The 14,850-nt window shown below is 40.9% G+C and overlaps 1 protein-coding gene across 1 annotated transcript in view; it reads right to left on the reverse strand.

The window, feature by feature from the left end:
* Positions 1-9,127, reverse strand: part of tnk2b (tyrosine kinase, non-receptor, 2b) — a 237,453-nt gene extending 228,326 nt beyond the window's left edge. The window contains exon 1 of the mRNA XM_073041320.1: positions 9,019-9,127. The gene's annotated coding sequence lies outside the window, so the exon portion shown is untranslated. The remainder of the gene's footprint in view (positions 1-9,018) is intronic.
* Between the last annotated feature and the right edge of the window lie 5,723 nt (positions 9,128-14,850).

Consider the following 14,850-nt stretch of genomic DNA (forward strand, 5'->3'; position numbering starts at 1 on the left):
AGATACTCCTTGTAAGGGCTCACTCTCTTTAAAGACAGCCTAACGTCGGCCTCTGAGACAGAGATCACAGAGTCATCAGGTGCAGCAGGGATCTTCACAGCTGTAGTTGTGTTCTTTCTTTCAAAGTGGGCATAGAAGGCGTTGAGTTCATTTGGTATTGAAGCATTGCTGCCATTCATGCTGTTGGGTTTCGCTTTGTAGGAAGTAATGTCTTGCAAACCCTGCCAAGTCAGCCAGCATAATCAAACATTCCACACACCCTAGACATTCTCTCTACTCCCCTTTTCCATTAGGCAGAAGATACAAAAGTCTGAAAGCACATACCACCAGGTTCAAAGACAGCTTCTACCCACTGTTATAAAACTATTAAATAGTTCCCTTGTATGATAAGTTGGACACTTGTCTTCACCGTCTACCTCGTTATGATTTGCACCTTATTGTTTCCCTGCTCTGCACTTTCCCTGTATCTGTTACAGTTTATTCTGCTTCGTAGTTTACTTTCTTCTACCTCAATGTAATGATATGATCTGTAAAAACAGTATGCAAGAAAAGCTCTTCACTGTATCTCAGTGCATGACAATAATAAACCAATTCAGTACCAGTCTGTGGAAAAAGGTTTCATCTGCATCCAGCACAAACATAATATTGTGCTTTTTTGAGATTTTTCACATCTGTATTTTTCGAAAGTTTTAATTTAAATCAGCAAACTAGTTGGCCAAATCAGTGACTGAGAATAATTTAGAGTGTAGCATTAACTTATTTTTCAGAGTCAGACTTTTCATTTTGTTTTCTTTTGCATGTGTATGCACATACTAGATAAGAGATATTATCTCCCACACACAAAAGTAAAAGCTGAATCAGAGAACTAATGGCTGTATAATTACAACATGTGGTGAAAGCTCTGCATTGTTTCTATGCAGTGACATGACCAGCTCAGTTGTTGTTTTAGGAATAACTACTAAAAATGAGTCAGAAAATAATAACAAATAATAATGAATATGCCTTATATCTTGTTAATAGCTGTCACAATGCAAATTTCATGTTCTGCCTTTTTAACTTTCTTTCCTCCTGTTCAGGTTAAGCCACGACTGTCGTAAACATTGACACCATCTTAATAAACCAAGCACTTGCAGAGAAACTTCTGCTAAATGTAACTGCAGCTACAGTGTAGGACCTTCCAATATGTTTTTTTATAAAAGAAAATATTTGTGGATTATAACACTTGCAAAGTCCAAGAACAGTGTATGCAACTCAAGCTCAGTGTCCAAGTTTCACACTACCCCTTCTGAAAATAATCAGCACTACTGTACATATAAAACAAAATATATTCCTTCACCTCAAATTATCTAGATGGAGCACATCCTAGACACCAAGATCACATTTTAATCTAAAATTGCTGGGAGGACTGCAAACAACCAAATTATATCACTGATTCTTTCTAAAATTATAGTCATTCTATGGAGACCACTTCCGTCTCTCCTGCAAATGGGTGATTATTTAACATGAACACATCCATCAGTAATGAAATAGATTACTATTTATGAAACTGATGACATGAATTTTCTATATTTATGTAGTTTAGGTTTCTTAAATAATAAAATATATTTTAAAAATATAAAACCAAGTTTAATGATGCAAGCATTGTAGCAATGAGAGAGAAGGAAACTGTTCTGAAAGAAACCCTCAGATTTCATATGCAAAAGACCAAAGATAAATGTAAACAACTGAAACCGAACTGTTAAATCAGTTGGCCAACATGAATACTGAAGGCCAGTCAAGAATAAGAAACACAGTAAATTTTGCCCCTCCCTAACTGAGGTGAGCCAATGCCAATTATAAACTCAACTTCAATTAAAACAGGAAATGAAAACAAAACGTTTCTTGAGGGCATGCCTCAACAGCCTTCAGTGTTTTGTTTACAGATAATCTGGTCAAATGCTATCAGCACTACATTTCAGTTGTCTCAACATATAATCAGTATAAAACTGGAATTAAATTTTATAGAGATTTTGTGATGCCAAATGGAGGTAAATTCACAATCAAGATCACTATATTCCATCTGCCACTACTTCACCCATTCTCCCAACCCGTCCAAGTCCTTCTGCAGACTCCTTGCTTCCTCAACACTGCCTGCCCTTCTACTATCTTTGCATCATCCCCAAACTTGGCCACAAAGCCACATCACTAACGTATGTGAAAAGTAGCAGATCTAAAACTGACCCCTGCACAACACCTCCAGTCATCAGCAGTCAACCAGAAACACCCCCTTTACTCCCACTCTTTGCCTTCTGCAAGTCAGCTGATCTTCTATCCATGTTAATACCTTTCCTTTAATAGCATACGTTCATCTTATCTAGCAGCCTCAATTCCAAGCCTTCTAAGTAAACAACATCTACTGACTCTCTTGTATCTATCCTACCTGCTACTACCTCAAAGAACTCCATCAGATTTGTCAGGTATGATCTCTCCTTAAGGAAAACATGCTGACTTCTAACTATTTTGCTATGTACTTCCAAGTACTCCTTTGATAATGGACTCTAAAATATTACCAACCACTAAATTTATGCTAACCATCTATAAATTCCTCTCTTTTAACACACCCCCCCCCCCCAAACAGTGGAGTGGTATTTACAAAACACAGATGTTTCATTGTCATGAAGTGAATTGTAAGAGGCTGAGAGGAGTTTATAAAATTATTTTCACTGGTAAAAGCGATCAAAAGCAGTTTTTAAATGCTTGCATTTATACAATGCCTCTCAAAACCTCAAGGTGCTCCAGAGCACAATACAATCATTTAAGTAACTGCATTATTCTAGGAAGCATGACAACCAATTAAAACAAACATGCTCCTTCAAATAGCAATAAAGTAAATGATGACATGATAATTAAACTATGGAAAGAGTGGATGCTCGGGTTGTCCTGTAGATTATGAAATATTAGAAGGTAGCAAATGTGACCAGAACTGCTCTAGATAAGAGGAAGCATGAGCCTGACAAATAGTTTTAAAAATGCTGGAATTTATAACAAAGAATGTGATTACAAGGCATTAAAAATAATATAATTGGGAAGAGTCAACAGAGTAATGAAAGGAAGTTTAGAGACATCTACATAAGAAGAGGAAAGTGTTATACTTCAAGTTCAAGTTCAATTGTCATTCATCAATGCCAAATGAAACAGTGTTATTCAGGGGCCACGGGGCAAAACACAGAACAAAAAGTCACACGCGGCACAAGGGACATAATAGCACATATAAGAAAGCAAGCATATACAGGCAGTCCCCGGGTTACGAACGAGTTTCGTTCCTGAGTCCATCTTTAAGTCGGATTTGTACGCAAGTCGGAACAAGTACATCCGGTCTTATTTAGCGTCAGTTAGTCAAACGTTTGTCTTAGTATATAGTATATATTTTACCTTTCTATGCATATAAAACACTTAAGAAACGTATGTATTCCAATAATTAAACCACTGCATTGCTTAGTAATAATTGTAGCTTTCATCGGGGCAGGGCCTTTCACATGCTCCATTATTCTCACTTTATCCATTATCCTATAAAATTGTTCCGATCGTTGACCAGCTGTAGCCTAACGCTTTTCTAATGACCGATGATGTTTCACCTCTTTCCAAACGCTTTATTATTTCCACTTTATTTTCAATCGTGATCGCTTCCCATCAATGGAACAGAAACACTGCGGGCTCCCGAGCTCCGAGGTCCGCTGGGTCCTAAGAACCACCGCACTGAATTCCCCAGGTCCTAAATTCCACCTCACTGAGCGGTTAAATGGGACAAGTGGGGGCTGTGCTGGGTTTGGGTATTTGATCCTCCACAATATACTAAACTGGAGGTGGCAGTGTTTTTTTTTACGAGGTCGAGTTGCAAGCTCGACATCAACCCGGCACGGATGCTACGGGAGTCACTAGATCGACATCAACCCAGCACGGGAGCGGTCTGTCGCTGCAACGATCTCGGGAACCTCCATTCTCCAGCCCAGCGCTGATCTCACTGCGCCACCAGCTGACCAGAAGGGGGTGGCGGGGGGCGGGGTCAGGGTGAATCTTGCTAAGAACAATTTAAGCCAAATACAAAGTTACACACTCAACACAGTGTCAACGGCAACGACTTAAAATGGTGGACAGCATCGCGATCGACTTAAAATGGCGACAGCGTCGTGATCTGACTTAAAATGGCGGATGGCGTTTCCCTTCCTCAGTTCTTAAGTATGAGTTGTCCGTAAGCCGAACATTCATAACTCGGGGACTACCTGTATACTGAAAGGTATCAGAAAACTACAAATACAAACAAAAAAACCATAGTCGAAGATAGAGTCCACAAATGTTGCAGCAGTACACAGCTGATCACAGTACAGCCTGTTGTCTGCTGAGTGAACAATGGGAATAGCACCGACTCTAGCTTGGACCCTGAGCCACAACACCTCCGGCGGAGTACTCTGACTCCAACTCCTCTCTCCTGAGCGGCTGTAAACAGGACCCTAGTCCTCTCTATGACTGAGGCCACGCAGCTCCCCGCCGTCTGCCCCTGCTGTCCACCAATAAATCAGTGAATTGGACTTGCAGCATTCCATATTTGTTCAACAGGATCTTACAATCACAAGAAAACGACTAAGATGATCACTCGCTGCTAGACTGCAAATCACCTTCACGCACTGACTCCTCTGACAGCTTTCTGCGCAGGCAGCAGCACAACTCACTCCATGTCCAACTCCTTCAGTTTCTCCAGCAATGAGCAACTTGTTGATGGGGCAGATCTACAGTACTTTAAGTTCTTAACGTCCAGTTGGGTCTTGCAATCATAAAAAAAAAACATTTTTAAAAAGCAATAACACTTTTGGTTGATCTGTAGAAACTACTGTGATCAAACTGTCCACCATCTCATCAGAATACTAAGCAGACATTCGATAAGACCCAATGCAGGAGGTTGCTAAACAAGCTTAGCACACTTGGAATTTGGGGTAGCCTACCTGAGAGATGATAAAACAAATAGGAAACAAAGTTGGAATAAACATTGTTAGGTTGGCAACCCACAGCAATTCAGTAGCACAGAATTGCAGTAGACTATACATAATTCACATCAAAAATTTGGCTGAAGGACCCAAATGGACCATTTTCAAGGTTGCTGATGACATAAAGGTAGTAAAATATTAGTAATGATGAGGATCAAAAGGTGATATAAACAAGCAAAATGAGTTGGAAACAATATGGTAGATGGTGAGGTTATTCAAGAAAGTAACAAAAAAGCTGATTATTTAACATGGTGGTGTTCAAAGGGAATTTGGAGTCCTGAAAAGGAAAGGCAGACAGTGATTGAGGAATTCAGCATAGTTTTATGTATTAGAATTCATGTCTCACAAAACTAGTTGAGTCCTTTGAGAAGATAACTAAGGCAACTGATGAAGGGAGAGCAGCAGACAAGGCATAGCCTTTAACAAAGCTTTTGACAAGGTCCTGCATGGTTGACTGCCCAAGGCATGTCAGTAAACTGATCCAAAATTGGCTTGGTAATTGGAGACATAGGGTACTGTTTATCTGACTAAACCAGTGGGACCTTGTTGCCTGTCATATGAGACCTTAGCTGTTTTGGTTGGTAAATTTAGTGACAATATGAGATTGGGGTAGTTGTAGATAGCCAACAAGGTTGATCATGGATACAATAATTCATAGAACAGCTGGAAAGTTGGGCAGAGAATTAGCATATTTTTAATTTGGAAAAGTATGAGGTAATTCTCGTATGTCAAAAACTGATAAGTATATGCAATAAATGACAGTGACTTTAGGTATATTCATGCACACAAATATCCTGGGGTGCAAGTTCACAGTTCCCTGAAAGTGATGAAATGGATGGATTGGGTAGTGAAGAAGGCATTTGGCATAGTTGCCTTCTTAGTCCAAGGCATAGAATACAGAACTGGGGTGTAATGTTGCAGCTATAAAAATCACTTGGCATATTGTACACAGTTCTGTTCACACTACAGGAAGGATGTGGGAGCATAAGAAAAGCTACAGAAGGCATTCACCAGAAAGTTGCCTCAAACGCAGGGCTTTAGTTACAAGGTGAGATTGAATAAACTGATATTTCCCCCTCACTTATCATAGGATGCTTATGGTAGAGGTGGGGGGCAGGAGTGAAGAAATTTAAAGGAGTTCTAAGGAGCAACCTTTTTACAAATGGTCAATATAGTGGACCACTGCACAGAAACAGGCCCTTGAGCCTGTCTGACCCGGATCAACCTGATCCCTGCCTGGTCCCATTAAGCCCATAAGATAAAGGAGCAGAATTAGGCCATTTGGCCCATTAAGTTTGTTCTATTATGGCCTATTTATGATCCCTTTCAACCCCATTCTCCTGCCTTCACCCCATAACCTTTGACACCCTTACTAATCAAGAACCTGTCAAGCTCCACTTCAAATATATCCAATGGCTTGGCCACATCAGCCATCCGGGGCAATGAATTGTACAGATTCACCACCCTCTGGCTGAAGAAATTCCTCATCTCTGTTCTAAATTAACATATGCAATGAAGTGTCAGAAAGGGTAAATAAAATGACAACATTTGAAATGGCAGTCAGAAAGGTACTGGATAAGAAATGAGTAGAGGGACACATGTGCCTAATTCAGGCAAATAGCTCAGCATCACAATCAGCATGGACAACTTGGACAGAAGGGCCCAATACAACTCTACCATTTGAACACTTAGGGCTGCACATCCATGGAGATTGTGGCCCAGGTCATTTTCCTTGGAACACAGATAATTAACAAATGCACGAATGAAGTATACTGTATAGTGAAAAATATACACACACAAGAGATTCTGCAGATGCTGGAGAGCTATGCAGAGGAATAAACAGTCTGATTTGGACCCAGATCCTTCATGTTTACTTTTAGCGTAAGTGTCTATGATTTGGTGTTGGTGCGTGGCTAAGTGGTTAAGGTGGTGGTCTAGTGATCTGAAGGTCACTGGTTCAAGCCTCAGCTAAGGCAATGTGTTGTGTCCTTGAGCAAGGCACTTAACCACACATTGCTCTGCGACGACACTGGTGCCAAGCTGTATCGCCCCTTGCCTTTCCCTTGGGCAACATCGGTGCCATGGAGAGGGGAGGCTTGCAGCATGGGCAACTGCCATTCTCCCATACAACACTGCCCAGGTCTGCGCCCTGGAAACTTTCCAAGGCACAAATCCATGGTCTCTCAAGACTAACGGATGCCTATCTATGACTTGAAGTTTCAAGTTTAAGGAAAACGACATCTTGAAGGGATTTGAGGAAGATTTTTTTGTCTGAAACTTGCTGCCAAACAGACAGACAAACATTTAGGAAATACCCAAATGACCACTGGAAACATCATGGCATAAAATAGCTGCAAGTGTTAGGGGTTCTCAACCTGGGGTCCACTGGCCCGTTTGGTAAATGGTAAGGCTCCATGGTTAGGAACCCCTAGAAGTTAATTGATAGATAGATGGATACTTTATTGATCCCAAAGGAAATTACAGTGTCACTGTAGCATTACAAACACACAAATATAAATATTAGAAGAGAAGCAGAAAGAATAAAAAATAAGTTACTGCAAACAGTCTAACAGGAGAGGTCATCAATTGCCCGCCTATAGGTTGACTCATTATGGAGCCTAATGGCCAAGGACAAGAATGACCTCATACAGAGCTCTTTGGAGCAGCACAGTCATCTTAGTCTGTGACTAAATGTGCTCCTCTGTTCAGCCAAGGTGGCATGCAGAGGGTGAGAAACATTGTCGGGAATTGTCAGGATTTTCCGTAGGATCCTTTGTTCCACCACAGCCTCCAGGGTGTCCAGTTTGACTCCTGAAACAGGGTCAGTCTTTCTAATCAGTTTACTGAGCCATTTGGCATCACCCATGTTGATGCCATTACCCCAGCACACCACTACACAGACAATTGTACTGGCAAGCATGTTTATGGTGGATTGAAGGACCTGTCCCTGTGGTGTCAATGGCAACATTATTAATATCATTCTTTACATTTTGAATATAACCTGATACTGTAACAAGAGATATGCAAGGAGTCATTTGAGTAAGAGTGATCAAAATTTAACCAAGATAACCAATTGATAAATACAACTGGTCTATGAAAATATCTCTATTCTTTCACTGTGTAATATTCCAGAGAAGAAGATTGGCTGATATTATCACTGAAATATTATTCATAAATCATCCAAAAAGGAGGGGAAAACACTAAAATAGTACAAATATGCAATGTGATGGCAAAAGTTATTTAAACTTTTACTTGTCCGTCTGAATTTACAAATTCTACCTCAATTAATAAAACACTTCTACTGTATTGGAAAACCATTGATCATCAAAATTTTATCAATGGAAATACATTAAAAAAGCCCACTCCTTCTATAAATTCCACAAAAATAAATCCCTGTCATTGAAAGAAATTCAGCTGCAACCCCAAAATCTTCCTCGAGGAAAGTGGCTGACCCATTCACACCAGGTTATTGTTGGCAACCCAAGCAACACCAAACAAGTGGCACCCATCACTCCTAGCAATGAGTCACCAACACCAACCCCCACCACTCAACAGTGGTGACCCACAGGTACCCGAACTTTCATCCCCACCGGGACCATGACCTTCGCCACTGGATCACTCACTGACTTCAGCAACAATGATATCTCATCCATGTTCCTAACACGCCTTCCTCTTGTCCATCCACCTCATACCCCCAGCATCAAAGGGCCTGTAGCTTCAGTCGCAACTTTGCATGGCTTTCAACGTGGGGCGACAATCAGTCCCTGGCAGCGAGGCCAGTCCGAGACCATCAACCGATAGGCAAGGCTTTAGGATCCTGACCGCATATCCCTCCCCGATTCCCCCCACCCTCACCGGGGATTCCTAGTCACTCACAGTCAGTCCCCCCTCACCGGGGCCCCGGGGATATCTGGTGTCCGGCCGGCCACCCGCCCCTCACCTGGACCCCAAACCCAACAAGCCTCGGCACTGTGCAGAGTGTCGGCGCCTCGGAGCTCACCTGCCCCTCAGGATCATCCTCTCCTCAGGCCCCAAAGCACGGCCGCTTCACTCGCAGCCGGTATCCCGCACTGACAGCGCGCCTGCGCACTGCCGCCGGCCGCTGGGCCGCCGCCAAGAGCGGCAGCACCTGCCTGAAAGCAGGCTGGGCTTCACCTGGCACCAGAACCGTCAGGGGTCCCTCCACAGACAGTAATCCTCGGGGTATTGTCCAGAAAATAGCTTCTCATTTTTAGGTCACAGAGTAAGAATCGAGAGAATAACAGCAGCTTCTTTTTTCTGTTGGCCAATATTTTGTTTTAAATACTCGCATTTATTGACTCCCTTATTCTTCAAAAAATTGATTTGTTTGCATGGATGTGGGTAAGATCCCGAATATGAGGATCATAATGATTCTAAATTCTAGGTAGATGAGCATGAAATGCTGAAAATTAAAATGAAATGCAGGAAGATCTACTCAGTGGTTGAGTGGATAGTGTATGAAATATACCCCCAATGTGTTTCTTTAAAAAAAGTGCAATTTTAAAGATTCTGATTCTCATTTTTTAAATATTGGATAAGAAAAAAACTGTTGAAAAATCTGAAATAAAAACAAAAAATTCTGGAAATACTCAGCATCTCCCTCCACAGGTACTGACTGGCCTACTGAGTATTTCCAATACCACTTGTCTTTCAGTTTTCCCAGGTAGCAATGGTGCCACAAGATTGGAATACTACTAACATTGCATGAAAAAGGAGGCTGTTTAATTTCAGTGGTGAACAAGTTATTGTAATCTCTTCTAAAGTATTGTATTAATGATTTATGAAGATATAGATTAATTTGAAGAATTCAATATTGCTTTATAAACAGAAGTATAATTGGAACAGAGTATAACTATTCTTTTTTTAAGGTGGTAACAGTAACTTTAGCAAGGCTTTTACGAGTTCTCACATGATGAGCTGGTCAAAAAAAGTGAAGCTTCATGAACTAAGAGGGACAAATTGATTGCATTGTTGGCAGTGCAGGAAACAAAGGGTTAATGGTCCTTTTGTAAGCAGGAAATCTCTTACCACTTGAGTTCCAGAGTGCTTGCAAACCGGATCCTCGTTTTCTGTAATACAAATGATTTTGATATAAGTGCAGGGAGCATGCTACAGATGTTTATATATAATACAAAAATGGCCATGTGGCTGAATGGGAAGAGGAAACCTTGGTAGGAAACCAGACATAGTCTAGTCAGTTGAGCTACATAGTAACAAATGGAATTTAATACAGACAAAGGCACATTGGGTACAATGTTTAAACTACCAGACTCATAATTCAGAGGCCTGGGCTGGAAATCCAGAGACACAAGCCATAGAATTTAAAATTTGTTGCTAATGTAGAATTTTGTTTTAAAAATGACAAGCCTTAGGAACAATGACCACAAAAATACCACTGTATTTTTTGCTGTTCATACTGCCATTGTAAAAATGTATCTGACTCACTCATGATCACCAGGGCAGGAAACGTGTGTGTTTTAATCAGTCAGCTCTGTGTCTGAATCCGGGCCAGCAACAATGAGGGTGAAAAACAGGAGGGCATAGGGTTATAGTGAGAGGGAGGAGTTTTAAAGGAGACCTGAGTGGGGGCATCACATAAAATGTGGTTGATATCTGGAAAGAACCGCCAGAGGAGATAGTGGAAGCACATGCAATCAGTATGTCGCAGGGGCATTTAGACAGACAATTGAATAGCAAGGAGTGAAAAGATATGGTGGGCATAATGTGGGCATTTGGTGTCAGTGTGGATAGGCAATTACAGTCAAAGGGCCTGTTTCTGGGCTGTATGACTCTGAGAGACTGAGGGTAAGGAGTGGGAATGGGGAGACCTAATGAAGGAACAATAAATTATGAGAGGGGCAAATAGATCGTTCAAAGTAAATTTATTATCAAAGTACATATATGTGCATTTTCTTGCAGGCATTCACAGAAGATTCAAAGAAACACAATAGAATCGATGAAAAATGCACATGACAAAGGCAAACAACCAATGTGCAAAAGATAACAAGCTATGTAAATACTAAATAAATAAATAAATAAATAAATAGATAGATAGATAGATAAATAAATAAATACATACATACATACAAACCAGGAACACCAGTTGTGGAGTCCTTAAGAGTAAGTCTAGTGATTGTGGAATTAGTTCGCTGTTAGGGTTAATGAAGTTATCCCCTCTAGTTCAAAAGCCTTGTAGATGAGGGGTAATAACCTTTCCTGAACCTGGTGATATGGGACTTGAAGCTCCTATCTCTCCTTTCTGATGGCAGTGTGAGAAGAGAGTGTGGCCTGGATGGCAGGGGTCCTGATGATGGATGCTGCTTTTCTGCGACAACAGTCCTTGTAAATGTGCTCAATGGTGGGGACGGTGTTTTTCTAATGGATGGGACTTCATCCAACACTTTTTGTAGGTTTTTCTGTTAAGGGCATTGGTGTTTCCAACCAGTCTGTATACTCTCCACTGCCCAACTATAGAAATTTGTCAATGTTTTAGATGACATGCAAATCTGTGAAAGCTTCTAAGGAAGTAGTGGCACTGCCATGCTTTCTTCATAATGGCACTTATGTGCTGGACCCAGAACAGATCCTTTGAAATGATAATGCTGAGAAATTTAAGTTGCTGACCCTCTCCACCTCTGATACCCTGTTAAGGTCTGGCTCACTGATCTCCGGTTTCCTTCTCCTGTAGTCAATAATCAGCTCTTTAGTCTTGCGGCCATTATGTGAGAGGTTGTTGCTGAGTAGTCTGTTCCTGTTCTGTAACACCCTATGACTCAAATGATAGGGAAAAAAATCATCAATACTGTTATCAAGAGGCACTTCCTCTCCAATAATTTGCTTACCAAAGCCTATTTTGGGCTCTAACAATCAACCAATCAGCTGAATTCCAGAAGTGAAATATGAGTGATGACTTCATGAGAAGATGAGGCTCAATCATTGAAACCCATTTATTCTTACAGTCTTTATTTTCTGAATTGCAAATAGACCTGAATATTGTGCAATCATCAGTGGATTTATGAAGGATGGATCAGGCCAGTTCTATTCCAGTTCCCCATATTCCTCAATATTTGAAATAATTATTTATTTCCATCTTAAATACAACCAAAGTGGAGATAGAAAATTCATGACTCTCCCACCAGAAAAACAGCAAAGACAGGCCAAGGAACCATTGGGCAGTGAGCCAGATATCAGTGGTGGGAAGGTACTGGAGGTTCTGAAGGACCAAGAGGGTAGGTGAGGGTAGAGCAGAAGACATTGGCCTATCCTTCTTTCTCACAGCCCCACCTTTTTATTCTGGCATCTTCCCCCTTCCTTTCCAGTCCTGAAGAAGGCTCTCTGACCAAAATGTCAACTGTTTATTCATTTCCATAGATGCTGCCTGATCTGCTGAGTTCCTCATTTTGTACTTATTGCAGAGGATGCTCTCTGTATTGACTTTAGCAAGACTTTTGACAAAGTCCCACATGATATGCTAATCTGGCAGGTTAGATCACACGGGATGCAGTGAGAAATGGCTAATTGGATTTGTAATTGGCTTAATGATAGGAAGCAGAGAGTATGGTCAAAGGTTGTCTCTCGAACTGGAGGCCTGTGATCTGTGGTGTGCCAGAGGAATCAGCACTGGAACCTTTGTTGTTCGTTATTTACATAAATGATTTAGTTGTGAACAAACAAGCCATAGTTAATTTGCAAATGGTACTAAAATAGTTTGTATGGTAGAAAATTGAAGAAAATTACAGGGGGATTTTGATCGGCTAGGCAAGATGGGCAAATAGATTTCAGTTCTGATGTGTGAATTTGCACTTTGGAAAGAGGAAGAGGGTAAGACCTATAGAGTGAATGGTAGGGAACTGGGAATACAATTACATAGTTCACTGAATGTGACATCACAAATAAACAGGTTGATGAAGAAACATTTGGCTTATTCTTCATCAGCAAGGGCACTGAGTATAGGATTTAGAATGTTATGTTGCAGTTGGTGAGACCACATTTGGAATATTGTGTTGAGTTTTGGTTGCCCTGCTACAGGAAAGATATCATTAAACAAGAAAGAGGACCAAGATTTACAAGCATGCTGCAAGCACTCAAGGGCCTAAGTTGTAGGGAGTGGTTCAGAAAACTAGCACTTTGCTTGGAACATAGGAGATTGAGGGGTAACCTTCTGAAGATGCATAAATTCATGAAGCTATAGATAGGGTGAATATACATGGTCTTCTTATCAGAGAAGGAGAACTACAAAAAATGAGAGGAGAAAGATTTTAAAGGGACCTGAGAGGAACTTCTTCACACAGGGGGTGGTGGGTAGATGCCAGAGGAAGTGCTGAGACAATAATAACAACTAAAAGACACTTGAGTAAGTTCATGAGTTTTAGAGGGATATGGGCTAAACATGGAGAAATGGGGCCAGCTTGGTGGGCACTATGGGCAAGATGGACTGAAGGGCCTGTTTCTGTGATGTATTACCCTATGACTCTATTTTTGAGATCAGTATTTTAACTGTTCAAACTACGCTGTAATACATCACTCTAATACATTTATTTGGTTATGTCTGATCTCCTCTGATGTATAAATTTACATATCAAAGTTCAAAATAAACGTATTATCAAAGTCAGCTTCTACAACCTGAGATTCATTTTTTTGTAGCGTACTCAGTAAATCCAAGAAACACAACAGAATCAATGAAAGACCATCCCCAACAGATCGGAAAAACAACCAATGTGCAAAAGACAACAGATTGTGCAAATACAATTGAATAATAATTATTATTATTAATAAATAAATAAGCAAAGAATATTGAGAACATGAGTTGAAGAGTCCTTGAAAATGAGTCCATAAGTTGTGGGAACAGTTCAATGATGGGGTGAGTGAAGTTGAGTGAAGTTACCCCCTTTGGTTCAAGAGCCTGATGGTTGAGGGGTAACAACTGTTCCTGAAACTTGTGATCTCAGTGCCTTCTTTCTGATGACAGCAGCAAGTAGAAAACATAGCCATGGTATTAGCCAGTTAAAATAGTTTGTCTTTTATCATTAGTGTGATATTTTCAATGCTTGCAAGGAATTGATCTTGGACCTCTTACAGGCTTTACAGGCCACAGATCAGCAATCACTGTTCAATTCCCGCCGTCAGCTATAAGGAGTTTGTAAATAATTCCTGTGACCACATCGGCTTTCTCAGGGTGCTCCAGTTTCCTCCCACACACTAAAGATGTACAGGTTAGGGTTACTAAATTGTGGGCAAGCTATATTGGTGGCAGAAGCTTGGCATCCTCGCCGACTGGCTCCAGCACATCCTCGGACTGTGTTTGGTGGTTGATGCAAAATGAAGTATTTCACAAACAAGAGGAAATCTGCAGATGCTGGAGAAGCCTCACAACGCACACAAAATGCTGGAGGAACTCAGCAGACCAGGCAGAATCTATGGAAAAGAGTATAGAGTCAAGACTGATGAAGGGTCTCGGCCCGAAACATCGACTGTACTCTTTTCCATAGACACTGCCTGGCCTGCTGAGTTCCTCCAGCATTCTGTGTGTGTTGTGAGGCATTTCACTAAGGTTTCAATTCTTTGGTGTACTTCAACCATGTAATCATTCCTGTCATACCTACACTGTTACACCTGTATTATAGGCTGATAATAGCACTATATATACCATAAATAGGTGGTCCCACATAATATCTGTCAAGTTGTTGATTTGACTTCAGACAATTATTCTGCATTTACAGCTCCACTAGACTAACACCCTTTGTCATTTTACTTCTCCTGCCTTCCATTTTATAGTTGTTTCTTTTTGTTCTTGCCTCTCCAGTCCTCCTCC

The sequence above is a fragment of the Hemitrygon akajei genome, chromosome 3, assembly GCF_048418815.1.
Source record: "Hemitrygon akajei chromosome 3, sHemAka1.3, whole genome shotgun sequence".
NCBI lineage: Eukaryota > Metazoa > Chordata > Chondrichthyes > Myliobatiformes > Dasyatidae > Hemitrygon > Hemitrygon akajei.